This window comes from Mesocricetus auratus, unplaced genomic scaffold (assembly GCF_017639785.1).
Source record: "Mesocricetus auratus isolate SY011 unplaced genomic scaffold, BCM_Maur_2.0 Super-Scaffold_100676, whole genome shotgun sequence".
NCBI lineage: Eukaryota > Metazoa > Chordata > Mammalia > Rodentia > Cricetidae > Mesocricetus > Mesocricetus auratus.
The window spans coordinates 64,306,020-64,320,216 of record NW_024429266.1 but is presented as its reverse complement, the minus strand read 5'-3'; the positions used below and the strand labels follow the sequence as shown (position 1 = coordinate 64,320,216).

At 37.1% G+C, this 14,197-nt stretch overlaps 1 protein-coding gene across 1 annotated transcript in view; it reads right to left on the bottom strand.

The window, feature by feature from the left end:
- Nucleotides 1-14,197, bottom strand: part of Dpp10 (dipeptidyl peptidase like 10) — a 1,552,828-nt gene that overhangs the window by 1,387,680 nt on the left and 150,951 nt on the right. The gene's annotated exons all lie outside the window — the stretch shown is intronic.

The window sequence follows — 14,197 nt, the reverse complement described above, 5'->3', positions numbered from 1 at the left end:
AGCCCATAATGTTTGCCTGTAACTCTGTCTTCAAGGAATCTGACATCTTCTTCTGGCCCCCAAGGGCACCTGCACACACATGGCATATAAGCCTGGGAATATACACATTCACATAAAATGAAAATACAAAAATATTATAAAAAGAGTTGCCAGTATCTAGAGGATTATGAGAAAAATATGTTATTGTTCTATTTAAAAATTTCCTTGTCTTCTAGTTGCTCTTTTCAAAGTTTGGAGGGTGTGATTGCAAATCATTCCCTTTGTAGTGTGCAGGCTAGGGCTTTTGGAGTTACAGAGATGGGCTTTTCCATTGCTAAGCTTCCAGCTTGATAAATATGGGTTGACTAAATGGCCCAGTAGACAGAAAATGATCTAATCATCTTAGCCTCTTTTCTGTGATAGAAAGTCATTTTCTCAAGTAGTCAAAGACCTACCTGTTTATTACATGGCTAATGACACAAATTATGTTCAATACAATGAGTACTTATGAAAAATTCCATTGCTGCAAACCCTTGTTTCCATGTATATGGATACGTATGTATGTAATTCATTCATTTATTATTTGATTTGCTTATTTATTTATTTATTTATATATTGTGACAAGATCTCACATATAGCCTTGGCTGGCCTGGAACTTGCTGTGTACACTAGACTGGCAATAAAGCCATAAAATCCACTTTCCTCTGTGTCCATGTATTGATATTAAAGCATGATCACCACACCTAAGATTACTTACGTGTTTTAAAAATATTTGTATTTAATTGTAATTCTTTATATGTATGTAGTTGGGTATGTGCAAATGTGATTATCGGTGCTTATAGAGTACAGAATAGGGAAATGAAGAGCCTGGATTTGGAGGTATTGAAGGTTGTATGTGGCTTGACATGTTGCTAGAAACTTAACTGAGGTCTTCTAAAATAACAGCAAGAACCCTTATCTACTGATACATATCTGTAATCTATTATTTATTTTCTAAAATAAAACAATAGTATCCACTATTTTTAGTCTAAGTCAATGTATTAAATAAATGTTTATGACATGCTGAACTTTTACTGCCTATAAAATCATTATGTGTCAACTGTTTGTCAATTTACAGAAAACTGAGATTTAGAATTAAATATATCCAGGACTTAGGAGATTGCTGAATTTGGTAAAGTGCTTACCTTGGAAGTGTGAAAACCTGATTTTGGATTCCCCAAAACCCACAAAAAGCTAGATTCAGTGGTGTATGCATGTAATCCCAACACTGTGAGAAGGAAGGTAGGTACAAGTAGGTCCCAGGAATCTTGGAGACAGCTATGCTCGCCTAAATGTCCAAATTCAAGGCTGATGAGAGACGTTGTCAAAAAGAGGTAGAGGGTGTCTGAAGATCCCCACACAAAGACTGTCCCCTGACTTCCACATGCATGCACAACATGTTTAAATAACATAGATAGACACACAAGGTAGGCAAGTAGGATAGGTACATGGTATATAGGTAGATGATTAGAAGACAGATGATAAGTAGAAAAAAGATAGATAGATAGATAGACAGATAGATATGTTGCAAAATTATGCACTATGAAAACAATTGAATGGAAGTTTGAGCTTTACTATACTGCCATTACCCAAGGCTAACATCCTATCACCTGCATGCCACTGACAACTATTAATGATTTACGTTGACAAAACCAGGCAACATATCAACTGAAATGTATTTAAATATGTAGAGATTAGACATTTGCAATGAAAATATAACTTTAATAATTTCAAATGTCTCTTTAACCGCTTCTCAGAAAGCTCTTGCAACTTCCTTTAATGCTCTTACCAAACTTGATTTTCTACCTGTCCAATCTTTTTTTCCTATTCTGCTAATAATGCTTATATCATATCAGAGCACCAAACATGGGGAAACCCAACTCTGATGAGTACTTGATATCTTTTTTATACATGCTAACCCATGTCACTGCTGGAATGTTATAATGTTGGGGCTGATCTGTACTCTGGCCAGTTGGACAAAGCTACTACTCCCTGGAATGTGAGCTTACAGTTCATTAATAGGTATAATTTTGGGAACCTCAACATTTCTCCCCACAGACACATGCTACCACAGTTAGTAGGCCTTCTCAAAGTTTTTCACTTGACATTAATTAGGTGATGACAAAAGGAGATCTGTGGATATGATTACAGCTCTAAATCATTTTACTTTAAGAATAAGAGATTGAGTGAAGCTGGGTTGACTATCTGAGCCTTTTACATCTGAGTTTGTGGTCAGACTTAAACAAGACATGGGATCAAAATGACAGATTCCAAGGGACTACGAGATACATCAGTCAGTAATATACTTGCATTCCAAGCATTAGAATTTGAGTCTGATATTTAGAGCCCACATTAAAACACTAGGCATGATAGTATGGACTTGTTATCAGAGCACTGGAGAAAGGAATGGAAGGGAGGAAAGGTTAGGAGACGGGAGGGGAGGGAAAGAAATGGAAGGGAAGGTATTCCAGTTTACTTTCTGTTGCTGTGATATTACACTGTCCAAAAACAATTCAGGTAGTAAAGGGGTTCTGTTCAGCTTACAAGTTATAATCCATCATCAAGGGAGGTCACAAACACCATAGGCAAGGTCCCTTGCTGGCTTGTTCGCAGGCTTAGGATCAACTAGTGTTTTTATACATCCATGACTATCTGCTCAAGGAATAATGCCACCCAGTGTGGGCTGAGTCATTGTATGTCAATTAACAATCAAGACATTCCCTCACAGACATTCCCATAGGTCAAACTGACTTTGGCAATTCCACACTCAATAAACTTCTTGGATGACTATAGGCTGTGCCAATTTGACAATTAAATCTAACTAGCAAGAAAAGAAAAGAGAAAAAGAAAGATAGGAAAGATGTGCTGTCGACTCTAGAGCTAAAGCTTGAGTTGTACCTTGCTGGCCATATTGGGCTCAAGCAATGTATTTGCCTGAGTCAATAGCTATTGTTTGTCATAAAATTTCACAAGCAAAATCTCTCTCTCTCTCTCTCTCTCTCTCTCTCTCTCTCTCTCTCTCTCTCTCTCTGTCTGTCTGTCTCTCTCTGTGTGTGTGTGTGTGTGTGTGTGCATTTGTGTGTGTTAACCACCTGAGACTGCCAACTCCATATGAAATCAGCTGCCTCTCAGTGATCACTGTGTTCAAGTTTCATTAACAGCTGAACTATTAACTTTAAACTCTTTTCATGAACTATAGAAAGAGAAGGAGGCACCCACACCCCCCCAAACACACATTTTGGGTTGAATTATAGCCTTTGTTTAAAATAATAATGAAAGTTACATACAAAAGAGTCAGAAGACACTCAGTAAACTGACTCAGCATACCAACTTAATGCTCTCAAAATTAACAAGGGAGGAGCATACATTTGAATTTTTTATGACCCTGTTCTTTCTGTTTGTGATTTTCTTTCATTCTTTTTTTTATTTTTACCAAAGACCTTAAAGTCTGAACATATCAAAGCATATTTATCTATATTTATGTGCCCTCCAGAATGACTTTTGCTTTCAAAAACAGTTTAAAGTGAGATAAAAGATAAGCTAGGAGGAGAATAAAAGTTATATTAAACAATGATTCATACCCATTGAGAATGAATGGAAAGAGAAACAAATGCTGTCCAGGGGCTAGACTGTATCTCATCATCTTTTGAAATATGTCATCTTATACATGGCAAAACAGACTTTACTCAGCTTTTCCGGTTTGTTGTTTCAGTGCATTTAGAATAGCATGTAATTCTTCCTTTTCATGAAAGGATTCAAAGAGTTATGGCATAATTTACCCACGGTAAATTGTGCTCACTGTAATTTCAAAGAATTCCAATTTAAAGAGTCAAAAATTCACCTAAACATACTCAGCTTTCCTTTTAAGAATTTATGGTTTCAAATGCTAAAAAGAGGCAGGCCCATATACATCCAAGCTTAGACTGTCTCAGAGTCATTTTAAAATCTGATTATAGGCACATTCAATTCTGTGTTCCATAAGTAGACCATAACTTTAAAGAGAAATCTATGATCCTTTGTTTAATCTCATTGTTTGTGTCCAAATATTTTTATAAAAAATTCCATTGAAAATAAAAATAGTCAAATGGAATAAAAATGAGTGAGTTTTGTCCTTTCAGTTAATATACTTCTGGGAGAACAGTTCTAAATACTGTAAATTCACAACCTAGGCACAACTGACAGTGTTTGATTAGCCAAAAATATAAAGCAAGAACATAGAAAAAATAAATAAGTAAACATTTGAAAATAAACACCTGTCAATACATGCACTTAAATGGGCAATTGTAAATAAAACATGAATTATATGACAAAATAGACTACAATTTTACTTCGATTCTAATTATGATGGTTAGAATTGATTTCAGTTAACAGGTTCTAGAAGACACTTACCTAAAATACAGTTCTCTGGGTATGTCTGTTGGGAGTTTCTAGAGAAGTTAATTGAGGTGGGAATACCCATCCTAAATAAAAGCAACAGAAATGGCTGGAATCTTGAACTACATAAAAAGGGGAATGCAACCCTAATATACCCTTGCATTGCTGTCTGCTTCTGAACTTTGGATATAAGTTGACTAGTTGCCTCAAACTCCTATCACTCTCTCATCTGCCATTATCAACAACATATTTGAACTGTAAGCCAAAATGAATATTATCTCCTTGGGCTTCTTCTATAAGGCATTTTGTTCCAACAACTTATGAAATAATATTTCACATACCACACTGAGTAGCTGAGTAGTTATTATGATCTGGGAGAATCATATGTAAAGAGTTTACAAAATATTTAAACCCGACCAACACCCCAGAAAGAACATGACTTCCTTGGTCTACAGAACTTGTTCACAAACTGTTAGAAAGGCAGATTTCCTAGCCATAACATTTGCAAAAGGCTAAATCAGAAATATCTCCATAGAGTACACAACAAGTCAAAACCTTTTAATGAGATAAAGTTCACTTTTCTGAATAAGTATGTAGGTAAACTAGATCTATATTTGTTTCTAATCCTTTTGAAGATTGTAATATGCAGCCAACATAAAATAATTCAGAGTTAAATGTTAAAAATTAGTAGATATGAAACCTCAACAAAAAGGAAATCACTGAGCTGATTTTTAAAATGAGAATGGATTGGGGCTGTAACTCAGTTGGCAGAGAGATTGCCTAGCATGCATGAGGTCTTTGGTTCAATCCTAGCACCACATAAAAGCTGGTGTGGTGGCACTCACTTTTAATCCTAGGAAACAGAGATAACTGTTGTCGTTTAAATAGTATATCCAAAGGCTCATGCGTTTATACACTTGTTTCTAGCCAGAATAACTGTTTTGAAAGACAATGGAATCTTTACAAGTAAAACTTGGCTGGAAGAAGTCACTAGAGTTAGGCCTGAAATGTTTTGTGGGTTTGTTTTGCATTTGTTTTTTCCAATTTATTTTCTTAATTTCATACATTTATTTTATTAATTTATGAGACTATCATACATGAATACTGTATTTTTATAGCATAGCCATATTCCTCTTTGCTCTTGACTAATTGCTGAGAACACAATGTGATCAGGCAACCTCGTGTTATTTTTGATATGCCTTACTCATCACAATGAACTGTATTCCTTGGAAAAGCAAGGCAGAAGAAGCCATGTACCCTTAAATTGTTTTTGATAGGTTATTTTTTGTTGCACAGCATTGACAATAAATAAAATATCTAATATGTCATCTTTAGTGGATGAATGAATACACAAACTATGGAAGATCCAATGATACCATACTCTTTTTACTGAAAAGAAATGATGCATTGTGCCCTGGGAGGTCATGTGGGTAGTGTCAGTGTATATTATCCAGTCTAAATGCAGCTTCAGAATTCTGCATAGTGAGCCCATATAATTCCATCTTCACAAAAAACACAGTCAAAACAAATAATGGGTATCATGGGGAGGTGATATGGGGATACCAAGGTAACTTTAAGAGTGACAGAAATGTTCTCTGGAATCTGGAGCCTGGAAAAATTGATGGGTACAAAAGCAAATTTGAGACAGTAATTCTCAGGTATATCTTGTAACAATAAGTATAGAATTCAGTGACTGGAGAGGATAAACTTTTGAGAGAAGTATATTATGGTCATAGATGGGAATAATGGAGGGAGGGAATGAGAAAAAAACAGAGGAAGAAAGGTAGGGGTCAAGAGACCTACCAGGAGTCACCGAAGAAGAAATATGTCAGAGCACCACCTGTAAGCCATGGGCCACATGACAACACACAGATTGTTGGACATGAGTTATTCTAAATGTAAGAGATAGCCAGTAATAAGTCTGTGCCATCAGCCAAACAAATATAATTAATATTAAACCTCTGAGTGATGATTTGGAAGCAGCTATAGGACTGAAGGGAAGCAGCTGTGGGCTGGGTAAGAGAGACAGCAAGCCTTCTCGCTTTAGGTTTCTATCTTCTCATGTGATGTGTGTGCACAAATACCAGTAAAAACATTTCCGAATGAGCAACATCAAGACTGAACTCTAATCTCGATTAAAAACTATTGCAAACTAATAGAGACTAGGGTTTTATATGCTATTGTGTTAACACAGACTGTAGCAAATGACACATGTTTCACTAGTTGTAAAGGAAAACAATTAACCTTCTGATTTTTTTGTGTTGAAATGCAAGTGGCTGGAGGTCCATGGAATGAATTCTTAGAAACCTACTGAAATATATTGTTGCACCAAATCTTTTCTAAAGAGGAATTCTTTTTAAAACTCATATAAAATTATACTTTCCTGATGTGGGAAGTCCTGTGATTATGTCAATAAAGCACTGTTGGGCCAATAGGGAACCAAGATAGGTGGGACTTGGAGTCCAGGAGAAGTCTGGGAAGGAGAAACACGGAGAGTCAAGATGTAACGCTATGGGGTAGGAAGCCCGGAACTATTCTCCAGTAAGAGAAATACTTAGATTAACAATTATGGGGTAATTACTTAAGTCAGAGCTAGCCAGTAAGAAGCAAGCAAGGCCAACAGCTTTATAATTAATATAGCCTCCTGTGTGTTTATTTGGGACTGATGCGGCTCTAGAACCAGGCTGGTGGGGAGGCTTCTCTCAAGAAAAAGGCTTCTCTTTACACTTTCCCAAAAGGATAAACTTTGAAGTTAGTCAGGCAGGTACATGATGAACACATTCTTGAGGATTTCATCAACAGTTTAGTTGGTAAGAGATTTGAAAAGGGAGAAACCAATTACCAAGTACCCAAGGCCATCAGGAAGAGAGCTACAGATTTGCCAATAGTGACAAAGGTAGCCTCTTCATCATTGGATTATAATGTCCACTTGGATTCTAATAGGCAGATTTTTCCACGGCTGCATATGTCCTGTGCAAGGGAACTAGCAATGCCATAAATTTATGCAATGAGTTGAACGTAGGGAAATGAAGAAATAGATCCAGATAATTCCAGATAGTACCAAATTTCACCACTGAAGAAACCTATTTACATTTTGATTTTGATTCACTTGAAAGTCAGTCATATTTTTTCCTTAGTATTAAAAATAGGATTTGGAGAGATGCCTCAGTTGGTAAAGTGTTTGCTAAGCAAACAGAAATATGTGAGTTCTATATCCTCGGACTGATATAAAAGAGCAGAGGCAGAGCCTGCAATCTTAACACTGGAGAGGTAGAGAAAGGTGGAGGCCTGAAGCTATCTGAAAAATCCATTGAACCTGCTGAGTAAGTTCCAGGACAGTGATTACTCTCTATCAAACAGCATTGAGATTTGTTGAGGAGCACACCATTGTCAGTCTCTGGCCTCCACACAGACACTACATCAAGCTTGATCCAGCAGGAATTGGACAAGTGAAGACAAAGATGTCAAGAACAGCACACTAGTTCTGAAAGAAGACAAAGGTGATACAAAGCAACTTGGTCTTTCATTGAAAGGTTTTAAATGCCACATCTCTGCCTTTGCTCCTTCTGTGGTGTATACTAGAAATTGATAGGTGTTTCTGGAGAGAGTTTTCAAAAATATACAATGTGATTGATATTGTCCTTTGGGGAATACTAATGTATAACAGTATTTGCGATAGTTGAAATTAAGAAATTATTGGAAAGGATAGGTAGAAAGTTGGTAAAATAAACCAGGATTAGGGGAAATTTTTAAGCTTATTATCCAGAGATTTCCTCTTTCAGAATTTCTCTAGAGACAGGCCCTTTTTCAAATCCATCTTATTCTACAAAACTCACAAAGCCAGTATGCTTTATCTCTTGTGGCCTTGCTCCACAGTAATATGTTGAAAATAGAGACCCATTTTTCTTCCTAGACAGGGTAGATAGTTATCCAAAGTGAAAAGTTTCATTTTCTAGCATTTTTCACAGAAACTATCAGCTGATAATTACATTGAATAGAAAGTAACCATTAATCACATCTTTAATATATCAATTCATCACTGTCTACCTCCCATGAAGCAAAAGAATTAAAATCAATCTGTAAAATTGAACCCCATCACCACTATATGCCTGGGGAAGAGTTGGGACACGAGGGGAACATTGCTGTATTCAAAAAACACCTTTGCTTCTGCAGGCAAGGGGACAGGTGTCTCAATGAGTAAGTGTAGACTCATTTTTGTCCTTGTAGAAGGTATCTGAAGCTCCTTCCCTTGTTGACTTTTAGCAAATACATTGGGCAAGCATGCCAATGTTATCTGGCTCTAAAAGCAAAGGAGGAGCTAAGTTTCATCATTAGACTTTTCCTATCTAAATGAAGGCAACGAAAGGACTCTGAAAATGAATTCATGGGGCTGGAGCAAGTGTGGTTCAGTGCATAATATACTGGCTGGACAAGCATGAGGACCTGTTAGGATCCCCAGAACGCATGTCAAATCCTGGTGTGTTGGTGTATGCCTGTAATCCCAGCACTAAAGGGAAGTTACAGGAAACTCCCTGGAGCTCACTAGCTGTGCTGGCAAAACAGAGATAATAAAGTGATGGAGAAAGCATAAGGCACTGTCCTTGTCTTATCTTTACATATGCAGGGACACACACATGCACATGATGCACACAGTCACACAGAAAACAGCAAAACAAATCAATATCACAACCTCTTTTCTCAGCTATTGGGCCTTTCTTGCCAGATGGCCATGACAATCTCTTCTTGGAAAAGCTTCAGTCCAAGGTATTTTGAGGGTGGTGGTGTAATGAATAGTCGGGCTGTGGCAACGACTGAAAGAAGACACATAGGGAGACAACCACTAGTTCCTTTTCATGCTCACCTTTCCAGATTTGAATTGTAGTCAAGGAAAGAAACCTGCCTCATCTTCTAAAGTAGCTAGTATTCCCTGAAGAAAGCACTAACCTATTTGAAGTAATTTACCATGTATTGCAACTACTGTGTTCCTACTTGATAAAGAATTTGGAGTTTTTTTATAATAAGGAGCTCCAGAAAATACAGGGAGGAATAAAACTCCCCAAGCCTCCTTAAAGATTGGAAATATTAAAGCATTTAGTTCCATCAGTTGTTTGAACTTTAAGGTTTATCTTCTATTTTAAGCAGGGAGAAGAGATGCAGCATTTTTGAGAGACACTCTTGAAAATGGAATGCACAGTGATTGTCATTATAGTGCATTATGCCCCCTATAAATTCAGAAATTAAAAGGAGATGAGATTGGTGCTGTGGCAAACTGAAAGCTATTGCAGTAATGATATCAGTGCTGAGTAGAATGCTGTCCCCTTCAAGAAAAGGGCTCCTACCCTCAATCCAACTGTACATATGGCAAGTCACAAGCTCTTTAAAATCACCAAGTTGTGTGTATCATACACCTGCGGACTCAGTCATCAATCACATCAATCGTGTTCCAGACACCGCATCCTAAAATTACCAAAGAGCCTCGTTTTCTCTATAGCCTCTAATACCTTGCAAGATAAATGACAGGTCCTGAACACATTTTGGATGAATGAACTAACTTTTATATTACCTAAGTGTCCTGTGCAGAGTATGGGGAGAGCAAGTTGAAGGTCACAAATAGAAGGGGCTAAGAGGGCTATGATTCCTGTGTTGAGTATAATTAGCATTTGTTTATCAACTGAAGCTATTTGTAACTTGTGTTATAAATACTTGGGTAATGAATTAATTGCTGAAGCACAACCTCTTGAATTACTTTTTTCTTATTTGTTATTTTTATGTAAAAAATAATAACAGAAAGCTATCAATATGTGTCAGTCTAGAAACATATTAGATTGACAAGGGAAACTCGAGCTTAGGTCTCGAAGATAGCTTATAAATAAAATGCTGTGTGAATATGAGGACCTCATTCAGATTTCTGGCATCCATATAAACAGCCAAGAATGATTTTGTGTCTCTGTAGTCCCGGCATTGAGGACATACAGACAGGCAGATCCATGAAACTCAGTGGCCAGCCAGCCTACCTGTACCAGTGACCTCCAAATTCACTGAGAAATCCCATTTTAAGAAAAGGCAGTGGGAGAGTGGTTGAGGAAGATACTTAATGTCAATCTCTACACACATATGCATCTGCATCAGCATCATTTACATGTACATATCACACACACACACACACACACACAAACTCAAAGCAGTTGATAAAACAAGGCTCCAGAGCCATTAGGAGAACACCCTAAACAAACATGAAGAACATGATCTCAATTTCTAACCTTTCTATTTTGAACTGCTATGTGGTTGAGGCCCAAACTATAACAGTGATTCCATGTGTTTTTGTGGGCTGAAATAAGTTTAGATGGAGTCACTATTTCAACAACCCAGAACCATTATATTTAAATGAAAACTGGGAAAAAATAATCCATAATGATCAAGAAGAAAACAACAGGGGTGGGAGGCATGAAAAAGCTGAACACATTAAGAGACAACAGGGATAGATGCTACTAATGTAGGGTATAGATGAAGTAAAGAGAAATGGACCATGCAAGTGTAAAATGCTCAGTGTATACTATATAAAGGAGCTACCCATGTAAATAAAGACATATCGATGAATAAAACTAATGCCTTCATTTGGATATCACACAGCTTGCCCAGTGCTGTTACATATGGCAACACATTTGATGCTCAGAGGTTATTGCAAAATGCATTTGCATATCCTACATGTGAACTTTCATCACCACAACCAATTAAGTTTTATAAGGTGCTGTTTAACATAGTTCTTACCCACAATATTTTAGAAGCTGAGAGGTCCCTTTAGTTTGGGCTTCCTATTATTGACCTGTGTTTGAAGACCCATAAACCAATTTTATTATAACCTAATGACAACTTTGTAGGCTTCTATTGTGGATCAGATGATATACCTTCAAAATTCATATATAAGGCTGAGTGAGAGGACCATTGGTCAAGTCTGCAAGCCTGGAGACCCTGAGTTCAATGCCTGAAACCCACATAAATGTGGAAGGGGAGACAAGACTACATAATGTTGTCCTCTGTCACTCTCACATGTTTTCTGAGATGCACCCTGGCAAATATATCATGTGCACACATATATACATCATGGTAACAATAATAGATAAAGATAAAACATTTATATATGAAAATCCAAACCCCTAGAAGCTGAGATATGATGTTTGGGACTCACGGAAGTGAAGTCAGAAAAGTGATTTAGACCATGCCTGAAGTGCTTATAAAAAGGATGAGTTTGGGCACAGATATAAGCACACAGGAAGGAAGAAGAAGGCATGTGTGGCAGTGGCCTTCTGCTGTAGATGGCATACAAATCCCTGGCTCTAGAGGCAGACAGCTTCTTTCTTACAGCCTTAGAAGAAACCAGCATAGCTAATGTCTATGACTTTGAATCTCTCACCTCTAGAGACTCAAAAAAATAAATATCAGAATTTGAAGTCATCCAAATAATGGTTCTTGTTAACAAAACTCAAAGAGATTAGCCATGTCTCTATCATGTACACTACATGAACAAACAGTATCTAAGAGAAAGATTATGAAAAATGTTGATGAGAAAGAAAAGAGAGAGGTTTCAGGATAGAGTACATCTCTCTAACTAGCCCATCCTCTAAAACTTTACTAATTAAAAATAAACTAAGTTACTTCTTTACCATCAAGTATTTGGCATCTTACCTCTGCCATTGTAATCAAAGCCATGACATGCCATCACCTCTTAAAATTCACACTGGAAGTAACCATGGAATTTATATGTTACTCCAGTCTTCTATTTACTGGATAATCTTGGCAATTGTCTCGATATTTGAGCCACCTATGATCTTGTCTTTTATTAGCACACATCCCTGAGGGTACTAAGGTTTTCTTTTTCCTTTTCCTGCTTCAGCCTTTACATTTGTTAAGTGGAGGTCTCCCAGCTCAAAAGGTTAGAGGAAACACTAAACCAGCTGGCCTGGTATGAATAATAAGATCACTTCGTGAGTGTGTACTGGATACCATGACTCTGAGTGAAATATGTCTTTTATCATTCCATGGGTTAAAACCTAAAATAAAGATTTGTGATTAAGAACAAACAAAACAACTGATGGAAACAGCATATAGTAGATTAGTTATTGATCCCTTCAATCAGCTAAAGATGTGTTTTCCTCCTTCAAATAATATGATAATTAAAATTTGTATTATAATTTACTCAGTCTTACAGGGATTGTTCAGCTGTCATAAAGGCCCTGGTTTGATCATTAGCACATCATAAACTTAGGGCTAGGAGGTAGAGGTAAGATGATCAAGAGTTCAAGATCACCTTTGCCTCTGAGTTTTTACCTATGTTGCTCACTTCTGTTTTCCATGTTGTGTTCATAATTCTTTCCCCACTTTTCAACATCAATATGATCAATTTCCTATGGCCTCCCATCTTCTCATACAAATTTTAGGCACATCCAATCTAGTCAATTATGAGTTTTCTTCCTTCTTAAACCTCAAAATCCTCCCTTTGACTGTAATTTTTGTTTATACATCATTTAATGAATGATATATAGACTCATTGAATGCACTATGGAGGCCAGAGTAGGATACTGGGTGTTTCCTCTATTACTCTCTACCTTATTCCCTTGATACAAGGTCTCTCACTAGACTGGAAGCTCACTGTATCATCTAGGCTGTCTGGCCAGAGAGTCCTTGAAATCTACCTGCCTCTGTCCACAATGGTGTGTTTATAGAACCAGGTAGCCATACTTGACTTCTTATGAGGTTGCTGGGAGTTCTAACTCAGGTTTTCCCACTTGCAGAGATACTGCTCTTACTGAGTCATCTCCCCTGCCTGTCTACTGCTCTTTTTAGGAACAGGGTTTAGACACACAGGACGGTGTTAATGTACCAGTATCCTGGACCCATGGAGATTCTGGGTATCTTTGGGTCTCTACTTGTGTGGTTCATGGACGAAATTCAATCACCTTTGCCAAGATGGGAAGCAAGTGTATTTTTTATGAACAGATCAATGCATCCCTGGGATCTCCAAATGACATCCATGTTTCTCTGGAAAACCCTGGTAAGCATAATTTGTAGAGATGGAAGTAGTGGTGAATAGTGTTTTCAGAGTCATTCTTAACTTTGGGAACTGGTTACTTACTTGGAGAGATGTTTAAAGCAAACATTAGTGATACAGAACTAACAAAGATCTGGAGCGTATTCTGGGTGCAATTTTAATTTAATTCTGTCTAAACCAATATAAACCAACCTCTTTTTCTCCTTGAGCGTAGTTTTATTGTGTGAAACTGTGAGTGTCCTTCTTTCCCCTTTCCCTCTGTTCTAAGATGTCTGTGAAGTGATTCACTTCAAATTTGAAATGATGGTCATTTTCCCATATCCCCTTAATTCCTAAAACTGAAGTTCACTCTTTGAACCTTCTAGTTTACTCGTTTTGATTTTCAACATGATGTTCAATTCTATAGAATAGTAGAATCTAAGGAATACAGGCTTTGGATGTAACACAATGTATGCTAATTTCTGATGACTAAACAACTGTTTCTTCCTATTGGACAGGTAATATTATGGATGCAAACTGTTTCACATGACTAGCACATTGTGTTCTGTGTGTGTGTGTCCATGTGGATATACTTATGCTCATGCATATGTTACTGCCTGTTAGTGGTTTGTGGCCCACCAGTGTGCACGTGTATGTGAGTCCTTACATCAGTTTTGGATGCAAATCCTCTAGTGCCATCCATCTTGTGTTTATTATTATTATTATTATTATTATTATTAGCACTAACAATACCATTATTATTAATGTACCTACTTTGTT